This window comes from Polistes fuscatus, unplaced genomic scaffold, assembly GCF_010416935.1.
Source record: "Polistes fuscatus isolate 324 unplaced genomic scaffold, CU_Pfus_HIC Scaffold6, whole genome shotgun sequence".
Classification (NCBI taxonomy): domain Eukaryota; kingdom Metazoa; phylum Arthropoda; class Insecta; order Hymenoptera; family Vespidae; genus Polistes; species Polistes fuscatus.
In genome coordinates this window covers 10,237,777-10,261,669 of record NW_025113140.1, presented here as the reverse complement: position 1 = coordinate 10,261,669, position 23,893 = coordinate 10,237,777, and the positions used below count along the sequence as shown (strand labels likewise).

The window sequence follows — 23,893 nt, the reverse complement described above, 5'->3', positions numbered from 1 at the left end:
AATCGTCCGCAAAGTCGTTTCAACTAAGTTGCACTTTTTTTTTCTCTGTCTGTCTGTCTCTCTCTCTCTCTCTTTCTATTCTTTTCTTTTTTTCTTTTTCTTCTTCACAACCTCAATATTTTTTCTTCCTTTCTTTCTTTCTTAGTTTTACTCTTTGCTACCTATTCTACGTTCTTTGCAGTTACTGCAAAACGTGCCTGGAGAGAAAATAAGAGAAAGGGAGAAAGAAAAGGAACTGTAAAAAGTAATACGAAAAGCGTCGCGTAGGGGAAAGAAAAATACCTTTTTAATAGACTTCGCGATAAAGAGATCTTTTTTCGTGATGGATAATTATATAATATTATATATCGTTTTGTACCTTTTGGTACTTTAATCTTCCAGAGAAATTGTTAGATGTAAAAAATTTGCACGATTGAAAATATTCATAAAAGCTCGACGATTTTTTTCCTTGAACGTATTAATCAAATCTTTCGATTATTATTTATATTGAATTTTTGAAGTTATACTTCTTTTGGCGCGTTTAGGAAAATGTGATTTTTTTCCGAGCGACAACCACGAAAGTTCCACTAAGGAGATTTCAAATTTACGGCATGAAGTTGTCTTCTCTTATCCTTCCTCTTTTTTTTCTCAAGCGGGTCACCTATCCAAGTACTAATCGTACTCAGCGTTGCTTTACTTTAAATGATCGAGCGGGAAGTAGTTCTATCACCGCGCCATGACCGTTGACGCATAAAAAAATTCGATATATCTCTCTTATATTTAGTGTGGACAGATATCCATATTTTGATATTTTTTTTTTATTCTTTTATATATATATAATATATCGATCGATTATAAATATTAATATAAACAAGGAAAATTAATAATGATAATAATAATAATAATAATTATTATTATTATTATTATTTTTTTTTGTAAAGTTATTTTTTTAAAGTTATTTTTGAGGTTATTGAGGTTTATATTCGTTTTGGTACGCCAAAGAAGTATAACTTCTTACGTGCGTACATAAGTACACACACTAGTTTTTTTTTTTCGAATCTCACAAACACGAATCTCATATTTATCTTTTTATTTTTAACAGAACAATTGTACAGTAGAAAAATGTTGTTTGTTTATTTTCGTTTGCACGTGATTTTTTGTATTCACTATACTCTAGTGGCAGATTATTTGCTATGATCATTGTAGGCGTTACGCGTCTATCGACCATCGACGAATTAATTTCAATGACCAAGATGTGTTTTCATACGTCGTATCGCGTCAAATGATAGCAAATTCACTCCCTCGAGGCTAAATTAGAGAATGCGTTAATCCGCTTTATGTTTCGAATCATGCAGATACGTTCGAACACTGTCGATACCTGCCATTTACGATTCCACAAGTTTGACACATGATATCGAAGTCATTATTGTTTAACGTATTAATATGTGGCATAATTACATGTTATGACAATAATTGTAATACTTTTATCCGATTATCTGTATTTTCCTTTAATAACCTTTTTTGTTTAATACTCAATAGATTCGATCTACAAATTGACCTTAATTGCTATAAGAAAAAATTACTTTTAAATGACGAGTTCTAAATAAATAAATTTTAATATATTTTTCTCACAAATGAAAAAGTATAAATTAGGATAATTAATTTTGCAGAGAAACACTGATAATATTAAATATTTTTGTTGCAAGTATATTTAATTGATCCAATATTATTTCTCACCCTTTCTGTCAACAATTTAATTTATTGATAGTTTGATACACGTTGCTTGAGATCTATTACAATTTATTAATTTTTTGTAGCTTAGGCTACCTTGTTTCTAATACGTTTGATTTGTTATTTGATTTGTTACAAAAAGCTCTACGCCGTGCTTTTATACCTAATGGACGATTTCAATCTCTTCTCTAAGGGAACGAAGTTGGAGTTTGAGAACTGTCAGAACGTGTTGTTTGACCAATAGCCGACAAATCCACCCACATAGGTCCATATAATAGAGAGTAGATATTTTTAGACTGACATGAGTTTAACATGGTTAGTATTGTTGAAGGTATAGGTGAAGATTTGAGAAATGAATCATAAATGTGTGTGTGTGTATGTGTGTGTCTATCTAGATGCTACCAAGAAATATCGAAAGGAATTTACAGTGCCTTCGAATGTTCACTGATCGAATGTGATAGAAGCAAAACTCCAGGTAGAACTGACCGAAAAATCGTATCGACACGATTTTATCTATTTGTTTATTCTATTTATTATATCTTAGGAATTTTTCGTAATTTTATATGGTTACCTAATGATAATATTAAATCTTTAATATTGTATCATGTGCTTGCAGATGGTTGATATCCTTTCAAACTTAACACTTCAATAGAAAATTACAGAGAATGTTATTATTGAATATTTAAAAATAAAAAAATATTCTCGTATATATATATTAATGTAATTTTATTTGATTTAAATTGAGCAAATTCCATGTTAGATATTGACTATTTACGTCTGTACGTAACACATAGATTGATTGAAAGATAAAAAAGAAAAGAAAACAATATTTTGTCATAGATGAAAAGAAAGCGTTAAAAAGATCTAAGAGAGATGAAAATATGTTCGTTCAGGAGTGTAATTGTGCGGCGATAGGATAGTAAAACTTTGAAGCGCTTATCGTCTCAAAGTCGGCGGACAATAATTCCCGGTTCTCATGTATTATGGATGTTAGCTAAGGGTGGGTAGTCCTACAGGGGATCGCGACAGGATGCTCCATGTTTCTCAACGAGACGTCGACACGCCGGCAGAACATTGAAGCATCCTCTCTTGGAGGAACTTTACCCTCAGATCTACTCCTACCACAATTCCTTAACGTGCTGAATAGTCCGAGCGTTTACTTTGGCTTGCGTACCATTTGCAGTTCAACTGGACTTTGCCAAAATGAATTGTCTTTGCTGTGAGACTAAACCTAGCTTACATTGTTCTAAGATTACCTTGACGTGACCAATCTTTAATGAAAACTTTTAACAAACTAAACCTGTTCTGAGAGATAGAACACTGATATAGTATTATTATTACAAAATTATTTATTATTTATTAAATAATCTTCGTTATATTATAATGTACAAAATAAAAAAAAATCAACAATATTTTTTTTAGATATAATACCCCTCAGCCAAAAGGAGATACAAATTTTAATTAATTTCGTCGTAAATACCCCGATATATTCCATTCGATTAATCTTTTTCCTAATTTATTTGAGAAAATTTCTCATCTGTGAAAATAGAACTTCTTCTTCTTCTTCTATACTTTATTCACATGCTTCTACCAATTATTTCGAGCTCAACAGTTAAACTCGATGAAACCGGTGACGGGGGGGGGGAGCGAGGGAGCGGCTTGGTATTTTGAAGAATGTACCGCGTCATTTTGGCGGCTCGTTATTACGGTAATTTTATCCGCAGACATTAATCATCCGTGTATTTATCTAACCTTATCCTTCTTCTTATACTTACTCGGCAGCGGTCCAGTCACCTGGAAATGAATCGCCGAAAGCGTTGCCAACTATTCGGAAAACCCTTCTGCAGATTTCTGATTCCCGATTTCTTCCCGAGCTTTAAGCCCATACTCGATGCAATTTGTTTAATTATTTGATTTTTACCTGCATATAATATAATTAATACAATAACTATATATCTACATTGACGTGTATATTTTTCATTAAAAAAAAAAAAAAGAAGAAATGTTATTGACGTTCAAAAAAAAAGAAAAGAAAAAATAGAAAGAGAGAGAAGAGAAACATAATTTACCAAAGCTTTTAACTGAAGTTTTACGAAGTCTCAGAAGATCGAATCTTTGTACAAGTCATCCAAGCCTCGTTCTTAATTAACAGACAGATTTCACGAGAAAATGAGGAACCTGACGAAGATACGAACTACCCCTAGAGAGACAAGGAGAAATCACGCTACGTCGTTCACCTTAAATGCGCAAGTATATAAGCCTGGGATATCGAAGAGTCCTCGTAAAAGAGCAAACTGTTCGAGTAAAGTATCGAGGGGATATCTCTCGTCTTACATATGAGTACATCACTACTTGACATCGACATAAAATTTCTTGTTCAATAATAAGGGTGAAAAGGAAGAAGAAAAAGAAAAAAAAAACGATCAAGAGGGAATATTCGTTTTTTTTTTTCCAAAACGTATCACAGTCCAAAAACGAAACGATATCGTAATATTACGATAAAAAATAAATATCATAAATAGAGAGAGAGAGAGAGAGAGAGAGAGAGAATAATTCCTATACGTTGATCATTTATTTAATGAAAGTAGAAACCAAAAAAGAAAAAAAAAATATCGATCGTACAACAAATATTCTCAAAATAATATCTCCTAATCGGATTAGAAAGAAATATATTCCCTCGTATTGTTTTGCAACATTGCACCAGGCAACACGTACTCGTGGGAAAATTCGTGGGGAAGGAGATAGAAAGGGAGAAGAACAGAAAAAAAAACAAAAATAAGAAAAATAGATAAAATACAGAAACGGCTTCCTTGTTTGCCAGCTCGTTCGAAGGACGACGACGTGCTAGGAAAAAGGTGAGAATTTTCTGGAAATCCTGATAAATGCCTTCCGGCGGTGGCGGTCGAGCCGTATCGAACTTCTCTGCTTTTGTTCGTTCCCTGGATATACACAAGGGGGGTGGCCTTTCATTATCGTAAATTTTATTTCTCGTCGTAGGCGAACACGTCCGTCGCTTTGCCATGCCACACTAGTTTTATGGCCACCCAGCGAATATCACGATTCGACGTCCCCCACTCGTTATCAAGGTGTTCCAATAAAATCTGAAACAAACCTTCGATCGTACTCTTTAAGTAACGTAACATGAAAAGTATCTAAATAAAAATAACGCTACATTCTGATAGATAATTTCAACTATTAATTTATCTCTCGTCAATCGTAAGTAATATTTTTTTTTTATTCATATTTTTTATCATTATCTCGCTTATCTTTTTAATATTCATTCGTAAATTATTATTTCATAAATAATAGCGCGATATTGTTATAAATCCGTGTTTAGGTATCTAATTGAAGTATACCGATTGTATTATCTTACTTATTTTTAATATTCGTTTTTTAAAATCAATAAAATTCTTATAAAGTATCGAAATAAAAAGAAGAAAATATTAAATACTTATTAATCCGTTTAGAGATTTGTTAAATGTTATATTTAAAGATATTGTTGAATATAATTTCTACAAAAGCGATTAAATATAAACCATGTATCCCTCGTTGGCTCGAATTATACCGATAAAATCTTAAATAGATGGTATTTTCGTTTTTGCGGAGAAGAAAGTTTTTTCTCCATCTTTAAACGGGTTATCTTTAATTATAAATGACGAAGGGATTCAAAGATAAGAATATCTCGAGGGAGTAATTTGAGAAAAGGGAAAGGTTTAAAAGGGAGAAAAGGAGATAACTTATATTTTCTCGAACAATATTCCCTGAGTAAGTAGACTTTTTCTCGGCATCGATAATTCGATGACAAGAAGAGGAGGAAGAAAAAGAAGAAGAATAAAAAGAACTAAAGTAAAAGATAAACTATCGTAACTCGTCGATCAAGCTAAGTGAATAACGAGGAAATTCCGTCAACTTGACCGTTAATTAATTAATTCATTACTATAACGTACTTTAATCGCTGAAACTTTAATCGCGTGACTGAAATTACGTTAGGCTTTGAGAACTACTTAAATTGCTGTTAACAACGCAAATAATATTTCACGTAATATCCGATATTTCATTTCCTATTTCAATTAATTTAAATAATTAATAATATCGTATCGAACATTTGTGATTAAAAAATCAGAGAAAATTTGTCTTTGATCTCAATTCCTAAATTTCTATCTTTGTATTCCATACGCGTATTCAATAATTGTACGATTATTAAAACCATATAGAATATCTCTGCACGCAAATTGACGAGAATAGATAATTAATATCGTAATACAAATCATTTAATTAGATATTGAAAATTAACAAAAATTATCCTACATAACGTTATTGATATCTATTAAGAAAACTTAATCGAATTAAATTAATTATAAATTACAATAACACAAACGACCGAACATATTTGTTGAAAATTTTATCTGTCTGCCATTCCAAATACGTTATATATATATATGTTACATAATATGACAACAGTTAGATGACTTAATAGTACTTATTGCAACGTATAAGCTGTTCTCAATCTCTAAATCTTATTATTGGTAATTTATTAATAGAATTAGAGAGAGTCAGGGTAAAAAACAGAGAGAGAGAGAGAGAGGATGAAGAAAACGAAACGTCACTGAAAATCACGCTTCGAGGATGTCGTTTCATCGACGATGCGATCGTAGGATGCACGTAAGATAGAAAGAAATATGAAAAAAAGGAAAGGATGGAATGAACACGATGAAGAAGAAGAAAATGAAGAAGAAGAGATGGGTCTCAACGGAGCCCATTTTACCTTCTTCTTCTTCTTCTTCTTCTTTCGTTCGTTCATTCGTTCGTCAGCTTTTTTTCATCTGCAAAACGCGAGCGACCTAATTTTCACGCCACTAAGCGTCACGACGAAACCATGGTCAGCCACTGTCCATGTATATACTCTGTATTCCACCTACTCTTCCTTGTTACTATATACATCCAAGGTATATATACATAGAACATTTACGAACAACTCTACACAACATATACATCCTGTCTAGATTCGGTAGTCTAACGTACGTAGGTAGATACAGGTATATATAATACATACATGAATATATATATATATAAACTCCATTGTCTGTATATGTAGACGAAACATGTACTACGTAGATAGTCTCTGGAAGGACTCACACATGCCTTTCTCACGCCTGTTTCTCTCTCCTAAAAGATACTCGCTAGCAACGAGTACACACACGTTGCTTCCAATATCCGTAGCGAGAGGGTATTAGGGTAGGTGCAACCTCGAAAATATCAGGCTGACCAAACGGCCTCTGCTTTAGACCACTACTACTACTTGTCTTCAACGTAAATACGTGTGTAATTTCACGCGCGTGTATCCATCCCTTAGCTTTTTTTATTTTTTTTTTTAACTTTAGTTATTCTCCTCGATCTTTCTTCTTTCTTCTTTTAATTAAAATATAAAATAAGCTTTAAAATTCATTAAGACGTTGCGATTGTTAATAAATCTCGAGGGATAGAGTGCGAGAGAGAGATGAAAAGTAAACATAAGATGATTTTTATGGCCTGTTAATTGGGAAAGACGAGTTGATTCCATGGAAAACTTTAATTACTCTAGTAATAAAGGTGTAATTAGATAATTTGTTTTTCTTCCTCTCCCAACTACTTAATTTCGTTATAAAAAATGTTCATTATCTTCTCTAGATTTTTATTTCTTCTTTTTTCATTTTTTTCGTGTTATTCGTTTCAACAAAATGTCTCGCTCTCTCTCTCTCTTTCTCTCTCTAAGGAAAATTTCGATATATTTTTTGGGGGAAAAAAGAGAACATTCATATTTCGATGAGTTCGATTTTGTATAATAAATCTCACGACGTTGTGAAGTTGGCCCTTTCGTTTATTAGAAAATATCACGAGTGAGTTGATATCCTATGCAATGACGTTCCTTGTCGTTTGGAGGTAAAGTTTATAAGAAAAATTTCAAAATTTTATCGCGTCACGTCGAGAGTGTTTCTCTTTCTCTCTCTCTCTCTCTCTCTCTCTTTCATTCACTCTTGCACATAGAAAAACGTCAGCTTTCTGACGTGGTCCTCGATCGAGTTCGCTGCGGGAAATACATAAAATATTTATGCGAACGCGTAGCCATTGTGCTTTGGAGAAATTTGAAATTTTACTGCCTGCTTCTAGTACCGATCGAACATTGCTGTATCTACTATCTTTCTTTATCTCTCTTTTTCTATCTCTCTTTCTCTCTTTTTCCAGATGCACCAGCCTGTATTCGTCGTTCGAGAGCGAATGACGCCGAGGGGCGATTTCGTAGCAAGCTTTTTCCACTTTGTTTCTATCGAACGAGTCGAACTACGATCCTCATCCTCCTCCTCCTCCTGCCGCGTGTTATACTCTCTGCCTATACTCCTAAGTCTTTTAAATATTTTTCTATTCTAGTGAGAAAAAAAAATCGTAATCTACCATATAATATTATAGTTTCGTGTGAATCTTATCGGTTATATCGAATATTAAGTACCTAATAGAAAAATCTATTATAAATCTGAATCATATTAATTTTATGAAAAAAACTAGAGTACCTTTATAAATATATATTAAATCGATTTATTGAATATATTCAAATATGTTTGATACGAGCATTATTATCGTTCAAATAAATGTGTCAATATAAGAAATGAAAAACTAAAGTAATTCGAATAGTATAATTAAACGAAACGATGTTTCAGGAACTGGGAAACAAACGGTAACTACTCGTGTCGGTCGCGATTACTTCTTCTCGAGTGGGTGGATACTAAAAAGTCATTTTCGAACGTGTCTTATCCATGTAATTGCAACTAGTCCGTATAAATCTTTCCTCAAAATCATACGTGTACTCTCAAGTAGAACCTCGTAACATACATCCTCCGCGTTTTGATCGGACAGTGTAAACGTACTTCGAATCTCTCATAAGTACGATTTAAGCGTTTAATCGAAAACGATCGATATCTCGTTGCACCATTTCTCCCCTTCCTATTTTCTCTCTCTCTCTCTCTCTCTTACTTCTCTTCTTTATGGGGACCAACCAACTCCAATAGCAAGTTGCCGAATGGAGGCCAATCGAGTTCTTACGAAAATTAATTCCCGATGTCGCACTTACACTCACCAGTCTTCAACCCTTCATCAACAAGACGTACGAAAGGTAGTGAGGGAGAGAGAGAGAGAGAAATGAGAGAACTATTCTATGATTAGTAACGTTCTTACGATCATATTGAAACAGATAATGGATGTGATTTCAAATGAAAATGGGATGGATACTAAACAAAAATAAGAAACAAGTTTTTAATCGATGTAATTAATATTTAGAAAAAAAAGAAACATATATTATAAAATCAAACACGAATATCATTTATTTGCACAAACGTATTATCGTATATAATTTACAATGAAAATATTCAAATCGTATTAATATCATTCGAATCGTTCATTATTAAACCAAAATTTCACCACACCACCTTCAAAAAAAAATCGCAATACTACCAAAGCAAGGTATATCTCATCGATTCTGAAAACAAAAATAAAGAGAGAGAGAGAACTAGGGAGAAACGAAGCTTGCTCTTATATTATCTCGCTTTTTCTTTCGCATATGATGAAAAAGAAAAAAAGAAAAAATAGGAAAAAAAACACGAGCATACATACACGCGCGAAAGAAAAAGTGAGATGGAGAAGGCGTTGAAATCTGAGAGAGAGAGAGAGAAAGAGAGATAAAGATGGAGGGGATGAGAGAGAAAGAAAGATAGATAGAAAGAAAGAAAGGAAAAAGAAAGAAACGAGAGAGAGAGAGAGAGAGAAACACGCGGAAAGGTGAGAGTAGAAGGTAGAAGAAGGGATGAAAAAGGGTGGTGGTGGTGGAAACTGCGTCGGAGTGGGAAAGCGTTACCGAACGGGACGACAGGGTGGGAGGAATGAGACGGAAGGGTGAGGATAACTAAAGAGAGATAGAGAGAGGGCAAGAGAGGGAGGAATAGAGGGAGAGAGAGAGAGAGACGACGAGGGTTGGTTCGCCAAGCTCAGTTACGCCGCGCCCCTTGCGAAGAGCGCTGCGCCTCGTGAGCGAGATTGTAGTATCTTTGCTTTTCGAACGGGGCCCTTTTTCCAACTTCCAAATCATCATCTTCATCTACGAATTCTACGTCATTCGTCTCGTCATATCTCCCTTTGTCATATTTCTTTCCCACTTATTTTACGATCAACACGAATTTTGGCGACAGTATTTTTGTTCTTTGTTTCTTTGCTTTGTTTGTTTTGTTTTTTTCGTTTCATATCATCGGATAAAAAAAGAAAAATTCTAAATTTGGATTGGACTGGACTGGTTTCGTTGGAATCGAACTGGGCTGGTACACACAGCACGTACACGTGCTTTGGAAAAACATTTTAATCGGATCCATATCCATGGTCTAATATCAGTAGTGAATTATTTGTCTCTCAAGCACGTGGAAAAAACTGATAGATGTTAAAAGTTTGTGTATAGTGTATTCGGACTGAGTAAGTAAGTTTCGTGCTCGGTATCGATTACATTCGTAGGATTGTTAAATTGTTGGGATAACTGGTAATCGAGTTAGAGTTCGTAAGGATAAACAGAAGTGTTCGAGGAATCTAATTAGTATAATAATATTTCTCAAGTGGAAAGGGATATGATTTTGTTGGTGGGTCAGTTGAGAACGTGTCTATTAAAAAGAACTTGAGATAGAAACAAATACGAAGAGAATAAAAAAAAAAAAAGACTAAATACTTGATATTTCGAAATTGATTTTATCAACCAGGTGGACCAAGTAAGTGAAGGACAAAAGGAGAAGTGGAAGAGGAAGGAAGAAGAAAGAAAGAAGGAAGGAAGGAAGGAACGATGTGAAAGATCGAAAGCACGAGTGAGAAAGAAGAAAGAGTGTAACGGAGGAAAGGAAGGGGGGTGGTTGGAGAACGAGAAGAGGGCGGTAACGCGCGCGCAAAAGAGACGCACCTTTATGAAAGTTCGACGATAGACCAACAACAATTCGTTTTACGAAAATCCGTACCGACGACAAAAGTGAACTCCTCCCCTTTCTCCTCTTCCTCTTCCTCCTACTACTCCTCCTACTCGGTAACAAACATTTTCTATAGCACGAAAGCTGATGCTCTATCATCGAGAAATTTTCCAAATATATTGGTGAAGAAATCTGTCTTTTACCGTGTGATGGACGAAGTGGAATCCGACAGCGAATCGACAACGCTGGTACCTTAAGAGAGAAAGAGAGAGACCATCCATTAAAGGTAAATAAATCGCATGTTTCTCATCCTTGATTGCACGATTTCGGTTTATTCTAATACCACTACTATCACTTCGTTCTAATATTCAATACAATCTTCTTCACTGTACATGAAATCTATTATTAATTTTTTTTTGTCGATACAAAGACTATGATTTTTAACTTCCACGAGTGATACTTTCGATAAACTCGTTCAGATCGTTTTACCTAAGTCAATATTCCATCAAACGAGATTGTTTTCTTACGAAAATCTGATATATTATATAAATATTATAAATTCTATAATAATAACAATAACAATAATAATAATAATAATAATAATAATAATAATAATAATAATAATAATAATAATAATAATCTAATAATCAAATAACTACAGAGAATTCGGTACTAGCCGTTAGGTTTAGGGGAAGTAAGAAATTCGAAAAAAATATCTTGGCATAGAAGTTTCGAACGAGCTTTTAACGGTGTGGGCGGAAACGTCGAGTGTCGAAAGCCTTCGCGCTAGCTCGGAGCCCTCTCGTGACGGTCTGGAACTTGCTAGTAGATTTGGGCGGGCAAGCGAATGTTCGTACAAGTTTTAAAAGTCGAGAGCCTTCCTCGCACCCCCCCACCCCTAACCTTACTCTTCCGCTTTCGAAACTTTTCAAAAGAACTCGACGAATAAAATCGACAGTTGTGTCCCCTCCTTCCTATCTTCTCTCTATCTCTGTTCCTCTTTTTATTTGTGTGTGTGTGTGTGTGTGTGTGTGTGTATACAAATGTAGGTATATTAATATTATTGGTATATGTTTAGATGTGAGTGTCACTTCGCCATTTCTCCACATTTCGAATGGTGTAAGCAAATGGGGTTGAATAACTTCAATCCCATTTTTTACTTTTCATCCTTGTCTCGTATAAGTCGTACTTGATAGTCTAGGTCAAGGAACTTAAACTTTACTTGTTTTGATTCCTTTTTTTCAATACTTAACTGTTTAAATGTTTTTCGAGAGGAAAGAAAATATCTGTTGCTTATAAATATACATAATTTTAATATATATGCGCGTTCACAAAAATTATTTTATTTTCTCTCTCTCTCTCTCTCTCTCTCTGTGTCTCCCTCTTTTTTTCTTTCTCTTTGTCTGTGTAAAGCTTTTAAATAGAACTTGGAAGGCGTTAAAATTTGGCGGGCGTTCCCTTTGTCAAAGTACCTAATGATTAATCGTGCGTTTCTCTCTCGCATTAACCTTTGCACGCATTGAATATGTACGCTGTGATCTCTCTTTCCCGTATAATATATACATGGTACCAAATACATAGTGTATATTATATATGCTATACATATATATTATATATGTGTGTCAGCTTTGTAAGCAGCGTGAATTCGTCAATGTCGGAAATCGGAGCGAAAGCTGAGTGAGTGATCGACTACGGTTGAGCCTGTACACAATGTTTCCACCCTGTATATGTTGCCAATCGCATTCTTTCCGCTAGATTGATATTAGCCATGTATAATAACGTAAGTATTCGGTTTTGTTTTCTACTTTCGATAAGTAGATTAAATTGTCAATTTTGAACATACTCTTATTTCATAGAAATATTCACGGATTTTAATTGCTACCGATTTCTGCCGATTAATTTTTATTCCTTAATATCGCTGAAAAACAAATCTATATTTCTTAGGATTTAATTTAATATATTCCCTTTCATATTTCTATGTTTTTTTATTGTTAGTAGTAAAATATATAAAAAGAAAGATAAATTCGGTAAGAGAGAGAGAGAGGAAATAAACGAGGAGTTTTATTTTTTTTTTTTATGAAAAACTGAAAAGACTTCGATTTCAGTTCTTTCCCGTGCGAGAAGTATATTCTTCGTCGCTTTTATTTCCTTATCGAATATTCGGTCCTACCGATATTTGTTATTCCAACGACATCACGCATAAACTTCCCAAGTCCGAATCGTCGTCCTTCTTATTCGATATTCGTTCGTTCGAAATAAATGGCCGCGTACTGAATTAATGATCTTCGATTTTTACTTCCTCCCACATCCCCTGTTCCTCTCTTACTAGATAGAAAATATATATATATAGATACACGATTCTGTTTATAACCTAGCACAAAATGAAATAAATACTATTATTTGGAGTCAATATCTATGATGTGCTAATAAAAGACACGTCGCGAGTTAAAAATAAATTCTGAACGACTTCGAGATCGACCAAGTTTTATGAAAGATTTTTCACGATGGATAAGAAATAAAACAATATAGGATAGAAAACGACGACGGAGTCTTCGTCGTTTTGGCAGAATAGTTTCTCGTTTCGAGTAATTGGCCGTCCAGTTGCATGGTCGAGCGTTAAAACGTCTTATACGATGCGATCGAGACACAAGTGCAGGAAAGTTTCCTTCTTGCCAAGCGATATCCTTCTCTAATTGACCATTGGGATTCCATTTTCCCGTTTTCTTTACTTTTACGATGAACTCTCTTTCACTTTTTCTATGTTTTACTTTGTTCCATTGTTTCTAAAGAAACGCGTTAAACGTCTTTCTATAAAATTTTCAACTTTTTCGATCATTCGAAATTGATAAGCGATAATTCATTTTGTTTCATTCGATCGTGTATTTATATAACAAATATTTTGAGATCCTATGATTAGATATTAATTGATTTTAAATCCTTAAAAATATATTTTTTTTTTGACGAAAATCCTGAATATTTTTATTGAAATTTCACAAGCAAAGAATATACATATATATAAATACTTATTTGTATTAAAGTCGTAGGATTCCAGTGATCGATTGCATTAGGTCGAAGGGTAGCTCTTCCATTAACTTATCACCGATCGAAGACAGAAACCAATTAGTATCGGGACTGATCAATGATCTAAAGACAAGATCGATTTGTCATGGTGTAAATAAAAGTCTAAACGTTCTAAGGGAATTCTTTGTGTTCTTTAAATGATTGGAAAAAAAATTTTTTTTGTAAAGCTATATATATCGTAAATGAGAATACATTTACTAGGAATAATTAATTGTTAGTTAATATATAATTTTAGAAATATAAAATTTGATAAAAATCTATGAAGTTTGCTAAACGATAAAAGTACGCGTGCGTAGGGTTGGTTAGATCGGTCAAGTAATAATTAAATGTAATAATGTTCGTTCGTTCGTTTGTTCGATCCAATTTTTGGTGTCTCTCTTAAAAAAAAAAAAGAAAAGAAAATAATTAAAGAAGAAACGATAGGAACAGCCTGGTGAGCAGGATTATTTCCATGGACAGTAATGTGGCATCATCGCAAGAATGCATTTTCTGCGCGTCACGTGTGCATTATTTTCCACCAAACTGAATGACCAACTTGATATCTAACGAAGTTAATGAATGACTCGATATATAAAATAATATACGATGAAAATAATATATGATATTAAATAAAGATTTATTTTCTCGAAAGATTTGTACACATTTGAGCGCGAGAAGAAACAGCTAAGCATAGAAAAAAAATAGTAAAAAGAGAAAGAAAATAGAAAAGAGACCTTAATGACTGATGAAAAAAGAAGAGAGAGAGAGAGAGGAAGAAGAAAGATGAAAATGAAAGAAAAATAGAATACGGACGAGAAGAAAAAGAAGACCGGACATTTTGGAGGGGAAGAAAAACCCGTTAATCTCAACTCTTTATTTCGAGGTCTTAAGTGGAAGTAAAAAAAAAAAAAAGGAGAGAATAATCTTACTATACCCAAAGCGGAACATGAGGAAGAAGAATAGAAAGAAGTAAAGAATAATGAAAAGGAAGATTGAAGAAAAAGAAGAAGAAGAAGAATATGAAGAAAAGAAAAGTTTAAAGAACATTTATCTCGCAAAGAGCCGAGCGATGGAACTACTCCGAGACGTTGGGAAAAATTGACTTATTAGGTTGGTCGATGTGATGAGTATAGTTGGAAGGGGTTGCATGGGTGGTTCGGGGGTGAAGGAGGAAGAAGAAAAAATGTGTTGCACCTTTCGCAACAAATTACTCTTGCCTGTCGCCCGTCATTTCTTTTCTCGACGTCTCGTTTGGCATGTATCAACGTTGGAAGGTCGAGCAGACGCAAAGTACTCGTGATTGCGTTTGCATACTCGACGAGGTTGACATAATTTATGGGAGCTAGGGAATAGTCGTGTTCTCTTTCTCTTTCTCTCTCACTCTCTAACTCTCTCATCCCTTCTCCCTCGTCCTTTCCCTCTCTGTCTCTAGCACTTGAACTTCTCGATCCCCGTAGTTACGATCATTTCCCCTTTAATCTGTTCCCGATAGGTACGTACGATTAGACGACTACACTGATACGGAGGAAGCACTGGAGAATATCAGCAATCGGCGATGCTGGTGTACAATGTAGTTTGAGTTTAACTATGGATAGGATTCTCTCTCTCTCTATCTATCTATCTATCTATGTATCTCTCTCGTACTAGAAGCTTATGACCTTTTCGGTGTTCGCGAGGTGCACCGAGTTCCCACTTCTTCCCCACCTTCCCCCACCCTACCACCACTTCCCACTCGTCTCTTGCTCTCTTTCTCTCTCTTTATCTCATTCTCACTCTCACTCTCGCACAAGTCGCACATCCGTTGTTGCAACATACGTAGGTATATGTATACGTATTGCAGTTCGATCGATCGGTGAGAATGAAATTGCTTCGCGATCTGCGACCAGAATTGTTGCTATGGGATAGCTCAATGGGGAAAGTGGTGAGCGACGAGTGGTGCCGAGAGCACGATGGGTTATATGGAAGGGAACAAACAACCCGAGCATTTTCTGCGAATCGCCAGCAAATATACCATAGCTCTTACGTATACGTATAGACTACTTGGGTTTGTACTTGTACTTTATAGCACGGTGATTTTGTACTTCGGGCGAATCTTCTTTTTCCTGCAATTTTAGCCTATAGGAAAAGGGAGAGAAAGAATGAAAGAAAGAAAATGAGCCAGTTCATATTTCGTTGTACGTAGTCTTAAACGAAATAGTTCAATTGTTTTAGTTTCGTGAACTAGTTTTGAAAATTGTATGAAATTTGTTGAAAAAAAAAAAACAACGAATAAATAATATATTATCTTGATCGTTAATCGAGTTCCAGAATTATATTAACCTCTTAATTTTTGATCGAGGAAGATAACGAAGGGTGAGGAATCGCACCAACTAGCCATCGTAATTTCCGTTTGAAAAATTATTCTTCCCCGTTAGAACGTTACCGGAACGATCGATCGATCGATCGTGGCAAAATCGCGTCGAGGCTACTACTTTGACGATTCGTTTCGTTCGATCCCCGATAGACGTCTCGCAAATTTGCGCGACTCCGTAATTTATTCGCGGTAATCAATCATACCTGAACGAAATGGCAACGTATCACAGCACATATTACGGTTCACGGATAGACGGGATCGCGATTTTCTTTGACGCGTGCCACGCTGCTCTTCTCTCACTCACTCTCTCTCTCTCTCTCTCTCTCACTCTTTATCTCTTTATCCTATCGCGTATTGTCGCGATGCACAAGCAATATCAGGATACGAAAATTGGACGCATTGAGAGAACGAGATAGCAAATCGCAATCTCGTGTGATCTTCGTATTAATGTTGGCGATGCGTGTACTGTGACGATCAATACCGAAAAATTCGTTCTAGCCTATTTCTATCCGGCTAATCTACGATCTCGATAATCGATTTTTCCCTTCAAAATGATATTTCCTTCTTGATGAGGAAAAAAGGCCTTTTTTTTCTAGACGATCGATTTTTAAACCACCGGCAGATGTTGCCGATATTAGAATCGGATATCAGGCAATTTCAAATGAAGCTGAGAGAAAGAGAGAGAGAGAGAGAGATAGAGAGAGAGAGAAAGGATACTTATTTTAAGATAAACTCTAAAGTTTTATAACAGCCGGTCAATGATATTTCACGAGTTTACTTACTTACGTTCACTAATTAAAGATCCAATATCTGCTGGATGCAATAGCGATTTAAAAGTTCGTTGCGGCACAGTAATCCGTTTAGCCTCGGAAAATTGATCTAAAGAGTTATATAGATCCGATAATAAAGTAGGATCCAAGTGCCAAGCATCCATAATCAAGACGCGGAAAATGCCAAAGCTGATATTGGCTTCGAGCCCAGGGACTTTATTTACTGCGGCCTTTTCTTATTCTTCTTCACTTTCTCTCTCTCTCTCTCTCTCATTCTCTCTCTCTCTCTCTCTTTCTCTCTCTCACTCGCACGCTTTTTCTCGTTTGACAAAAATAACGTTTGCTTTATAACCAACCGATAGTTCGAAGAACTTTCGGGAGAAATGATTTCGGTGACTTTAAAATTACTTTCATAGCGAAAAATAAATCAACGAATTCGCGTAATTGAATAATTCGTTAAATTTACTATCTGTATTATATTTATTTCTCGCTGGATAAAAAATTGTTGGATATAATTTAATTAGTTTTTTGTTTTTTTTTTCTTTCACCGAACTGCAACTCGTTTGGATATCTCTCACTGAGTGAATGTATGTACAATTAGAAAAGCTCACTCTTCGAATATAATATTTAACGAGCGCTTTTATGCGTCCGGTATGCGCAGCAGCACTCTATCCGATAGGTCATAGTAAGCGAACACACGCTAGTCACAAATTTAACGAAGCGTGTTTTAAACGCACCGCGTACGAATCGCATTGCATGGATTTCAGGGTTTGCACAACGCAATGGGGGGGGCTCAAGCCTTCTCATAGCGTCGCATAATGTATGTACGATGGAGAAAATTATTTAGAGTGCGAGAGCTAACGCCATTTTAACGAAGTTTCGCTAGATCGATTTCGCGTTTACTATTTTTTTCCTTTCTATCACGTTTCGCACACAATTCCCCTTTTATTCGGTTTTCTTTCGCCTCCTCTCATACGTCACCCGCAGCACGTTTCATTCCCTTTTAATTGTTTTTTTCCTCTCTTTTCTTTCGTTATTTCTCTCTCTCTCTCTCTCTCTATCTCTCTCTTTTCTCTCACACACTTCCGTGGTTTGTTTTTTTATTGCGTTATTTTAGAAAAAAAGAAAAAAAAAATAGAATAATAGGAATAAATAAAACCGAGAAGATTTATTTGAAATCAACGAAAAATACACGCGAAATCACGGTGACGCATTTAACTTGAAAAATTTTCTTTCTTTAACTTAGTTTAAACTTAAAATGATTCACGTTCACAAAAGAAAAGAGGAAAATGTATTCAGGTTCTGTTCCATTTATTGCCTAGATTCACATTTATTAACTTTTGAACCTCTCGGGCACGTATATTTCAGTATGACTTTTCTTTTTCGTTAGGTCCGTCCGTCCGTCCGTCGGTCCGTCCGTCCTAGTGGTTGCTGACTTTCGGCGAATTCTCTATCTCTATTTTTCTTCGATATTTTTCTTTCCCTCGATCTCTTCTCTTCTTTCATACTGTGGCTCTGCTATGCGGCAGCAGGGATTCCGTTCCAACTATCCAAGAAATATAACGACTTTAAAAACGTACATACTCAATTATAAATAGAATGAATTATGCATGGGGATGCATTTAAATTGAAAACAAATGGACTCTACATTTTGTTAACGCATACTATTTTGACATGATACGTTTCATTTAAAAAGGCCTACTATGCGTGTAATAAAAACGTAGTCAAAATGGTTAACGAGATGATGTTACATTGTCAGTTTCTAGTATCTCGAACACACGATGAAAAACCAAAAAAGGCTGCAAGTTGTTGTTTCAGTAGTACTCAAGTTGAAAAGTATGAAGAGATTTTTAAACGATACCGATGATCAACTCGAATATAAATTTTAAATAAACTATTATTCTCTCTATTTATATCGGAGCATGCAATATTTAAGCATGATAAAATTCAAAATAACAAATAATAATATTATTAAATCGTCTATTTTAAATCCAAAAATCTAATTAAAATTGAACAAAAAATTATAGTACGATATCAACGTCATTTCGCCATCGAGTGGTGTAATTTAAAATGCACGGGTGGAAATTTGGAATTTTTCAAAATATTTTAAGTCTAATTACGAATGAATATAATATATCGGTGTGGCATAATCAACTCATTGATTAACCGATTAGGTTTGCGATGGAAGAACGTTTGAGTACGCATCAACGAATAGGCGCGTCAACGGGGATTGCTCGAAATGGTGCCGAGTCAGGAATGGTAAGGTCGCGAATCGCGAATGGAATACCGCACATACGTACATATATATATAAATTTATATATATATTTATATATAGAAGAAGCTCATATGTGCGAGAACAAGAATTCCCCGAGTGCTCGCGCATTCCACTTCTGCTTTCTCTCTTTTCATTCTTTTACGACGTAAATCTACCAACCCCCCCCCCCCACTCTGCCACCCTCAACAACTTCACAACCACCACTTCTACCATTCCTTATACTACTACTTTCTTTTTTTTCCTTCCTTCCCTTCCTTCTTACTCTTCCTTCATTTCAACCGTTTTCATTTCTCTCTCTCTCTCTCTCTCTTTCTCTTTATCTAGAACGGCACCTAGTTTCATTACAGTCGACTTTGCTCGTTGAATCTCGCGAGACGACGGCGTTACGTTAGAAGAACTTCGACAGGAAAAAGTTTTTAACGGTTAACATCTTCCGAGTTATTTCACTTCTTCCCTGCCTATCCGTTAAATATTTTTTATCTTCTTTTTTTTTTTTCACGACAACCGCGAGCTTTCCCAAAACGTTGACGTCCTTTTGTATTCCTTTCTACTAGTGAGAAAACGGTTTAATCGAATCAGTCGCACAATAGGAAATTGAAGATTAATATTTGAAACGTAAATAAATTTCCCAAATGCTTTCTCCCAAAGGGATGTACACTTGCATATAAATGATACGTATAAAATAATGATTTCATACGTGATACGAATATAGTAGGGATTATTCATTGGTCCTGGAATATGGAATTTGAATAAATTCGTTTTCACTAAAACTGCCTGGATACCACCTATACCCTTTTTCTGTAATATTGTTTTTCTATTAATCATGAGACATTTGAAATATTTTATTCTGACAAAAAGGTCAGAGTTACGAATCCTACTGGATATCTATAAATATTTCAACGAAGTACGATTTATTTTACTTATAATAAGGGAACAAATTTAAATCGATCGGTCGACATGTTTGCTCGAACAAAGAAAAGCTCACTATACGAATAATAATAATAATAACACAAACCGAACGACGATTTAAAGCATTTCATTAATTATTATAATATCACAGAAATTTCGTATCAGCGATTTCAAAGACTACCAAAACAGTATAGGTATGAAGTTTAATTTAATTAACAAAATATATCAGGTCACTTTTTTTAACTATAGACAAACGACGAGTATAATAAAGTTAATATTTCTGTTATTTAAACTAGGTGACGTAATAATTTCTGCTAAATTTTCTCACTCTCATTCGAACTATGATAAAACGATACTTGGGTCACCTTGGCAACACCGACCTTTGTATCGTATTTCGTCCGAATAACGTAGCCCCGGCGAAAGGCGTTGAAAAAATGAGATGCACTTCGTCTAAAAGCGATATAAAGGCTGGAATATGCGTGTACTTTTTTTTTTCTCGCGCAATATGTTAAAAAAATATACGCTTATACACGCGCTCATGATATTAGTTGGAACGAGAGAGGAGAAAAAAAAGAATATTAAATGTGCGTTAGAGTGAGAGAGAGAGAGAGAGAGAGTCGTTAACTTTTGTCATATCTTGAAACAAATTAGTACGCAGTGGTGCGTTAGAGGTGACGTATAAGACAAAAAAAATAATAAAACATTCTTTTAAGACGAATTATTAAAGAATTCTTGAAAAAAAAACTGAGTCGTTGGACTGAATGATCTATCCATTAAATTATCTAAATCCTTCGATCAACATTTTCACAAATACATTTGACATGGGAATTGTCCGATTTCGCATTATTTTAACGGAATTAAACTATTTTTTTTTGTTAATATTTAACAATATCGTTCGTATAAATTTTCTTTCGAATAAACGCACGTTGGTGTGCACGAACATAAATTTTTTTATAGCTTATATCAAATTTGATTTATTTATTTTTTTATTTTTTTTAAAAGAAAGTATTCCTTAGCAAGTTGTATCGTGATCGTAGGGGTCAACCTATATAAATTTCACCCTCCGAAACAGCCCGCCTTTCCTTCGTTTTACGTTGTCAGTTCTCTCTCTCTTTCTCTCTCTCTCTCTCTTACTCTTGCTCTTTGTCTCGCAGCTTCGTTCTCGGTGGTAGCTCTACTTCTTTCACGCTCCGCTTGTAATTCTCCTCGTGCTCGAAAATACGTGCCACCGGCACAAAACCACTCCGAGTTACGAGACAATAGACGCCTATAATCGCCAGCATTTTACTTTATTTTCTCTCCTTCTTATCGCGTCAGGAACGCTTAACAACGAGGACGAGATTGAGGTGTTCGAAAAAAAAGAGACGAATTTGTTTTTGTCCAAAATTTAAACGCCAAATACTTTTCATCGTTCAAAGATCGAACAAAATATTATTTTTATATTTTTTCTTACATCCCGATAATAATTATTTTTTTCAAATAATTCGAATATAAATTTTATCATTGATTAATTATATTCGAAATAGTATTTAGAAATTTATTATTTTTAGTTTAAACAATTGAAATCCATTCCGAACGAAATTATCGAATAACTTTTTTCTATCTCTTTCTTTTTTTCTTTTTTTTGTAGAAAACTCTGAGGGAAATTTAGGTTCTTAAAATATGGATCGGTAATTAGTGGGGTGATTTGCGAACAGTGAAGAGTTAAAGTGCCTCGAGTAATCAGGAAGCTATTTTCTGCAACGTCGGTATCCTATCTTATCGTTTGGAGCAAATATAATAGGTCGGTAGTACGTGTTTAGAGGCAAACGAGCACGTTTCATTGTGGACTATTGTTTAGAATGATATGCGTGTTTACGAGAATATGAACGAGACGTGATATTATACATTTATACGTAATTGTGTTTAAAATTAAATATCGGTGCATGAATATAATATACGTATATATGATATAAGTTTTAACGTGGTCTTTAACTGATCAATCACTGATTATTTTATATATCATAAAGTTAATACAAGATTTAGATAAATAATTATTACGAAAATATATATATATTAAGTTAATTTTATTAATATATATATATACATATAAATTATAAAAACATTACTTATTGTTATAAAAGAAAGTAATTAAGATAAAGTATATTATTGCAATAAATGAGTTAAATCGAGGGAAGATAAAGTAAAGCCTTAAATTACCAAGTAAAGTTCTAGATTTCAAGATCTTGTGTTCAGCAGGAACGTTGAAAAGACACACGAGCTCTCGATAGAGGAACGAGAAGAGGAAGTCGATGAAGGAGCCATTCGTCGTCCCTGTTCTCGTCGTCGACGGGATATGTTAATTAAGTAAGTCATCGACCTCGATCTGTGCTCAAACTTCCAAGAACATCTGCCGAATTGCTAATCGCCCGACGAACGCTCCAAGTCTAAAGAACTTTCCGTGACGCATCTCGTTTCGTCCCGTAAGGTTCTACTCGCATAATTTTGCCATTGAACATTACCGAGGATCGTTGTGTCCCGCATTCAGAATCAGTCGAGGAAGCGGTGAAAGGTAGAGGAGAAGAAGAAGAAGAAGAAGAAGAGGAAGAAGAAGAAGGAGAAGGAGATGGAGAGAGAGAGAGAGAGAAGAGGTGGGGAAGGTGATTCCAGCAGGGGTTTACCATCTCGTTCGTTTTCCATCCACCGAGTGTGTGCTCGCGCGTGCCTTACCACCCTCTCAGAAAGCTCTTCTCACCATCACCACCACTACCACCAGGTCTCTACGTAGCACTCTTGGCAGTCTGGAATACAAATTGCTTGATAGCGTGTCGTTCTGCGAGTAAAGTAGATAACAGTAATTAGAACATCATCCCGAACGCGAGCAGGCCCAGTTTAGTCTCCAAAACATGTTACATTTCTCGACAACCTATTTCTTCCAACGTTCGTTAAACCCAACGATTTAAAACAACTTTCCCTTACGTACCTTCTCTTTCTCTCTTTATGGCTTTTCATTTGAAATTACCCTAACTTGCTTTCTCCAAACGATCTCGTCACTTAAACTTCTCTACTAACGGGAATTGCTTGTTTCTACTTGATGTAACAATAATGCTTATCGGAACTATCTAATTTTCCTCTTCTAGATCGAACTAGATTGACTCCTGTGTGTGTGTTCTACTTATTACCGGTTAGGATTCGATTTAGTTTCGTACTTTTTCGGAAAACTCGATAATGCAACGGCGTATCGAGATCGTCTATCTTGATTCAACGACCCTATTGCATTAATTGCATTAGTTGCAAGTTACATGGTGACGAACAAATCCTAACAAGAGACGGTTTGCCCAATACCCCGCGTTTAATTGCTTACTTCTATTTACGCGGTAGAAAGAGACAAAAAAAGAATTAGTGATATAGATAGACGTGGATTACAATTTAGTAACGTTTACTACTTTCGGTAGAAAACTACGGGAAATGCAAACATCTATCTACTAGAAGCGTGTATGAGGGCACTCGTGCGTTACGATAATGTACAACGAATTACTTGTAGTTTCCTAGTTTAGTTTATCTGCCTGGTGTTAATTCATGTGTATTTTAGAACGGCTAAGCAACATTTGTCGCGCGTACCAAAAGTATAATCATTTCTCTTTTACCTTGTAGATTCGAGGTGTGTAGGTGCAAATTGCATTTAAAAAAATATTTATACATTAAAACAAGAATAATATAGAAATTACGGCAGACATTTGGATCGAAGTATAATTGGTGTTAAATTATGCGGAGAGCTATTAAACCTTGATAATCTGAAATTGGTTAAATTTAATTTGCAGATTTTTTCGTATATAAAAACAAGAAACTTCTCTCGGGTATAATTGTATTTCT

The 23,893-nt window shown here is 34.9% G+C and overlaps 1 protein-coding gene across 6 annotated transcripts in view; it reads left to right on the top strand.

The window, feature by feature from the left end:
- Positions 1–9,729: 9,729 nt before the first annotated feature.
- LOC122523615 overlaps positions 9,730–23,893 on the top strand; it is a 163,829-nt gene continuing 149,665 nt past the window's right edge. For 3 of the 6 annotated variants that reach the window (XR_006305336.1, XR_006305335.1, XM_043645482.1), the window contains exon 1: positions 9,730–10,959. The gene's annotated coding sequence lies outside the window, so the exon portion shown is untranslated. The remainder of the gene's footprint in view (positions 10,960–23,893) is intronic. The other 3 variants (XM_043645480.1, XM_043645481.1, XM_043645483.1) reach the window with 3 other exon arrangements.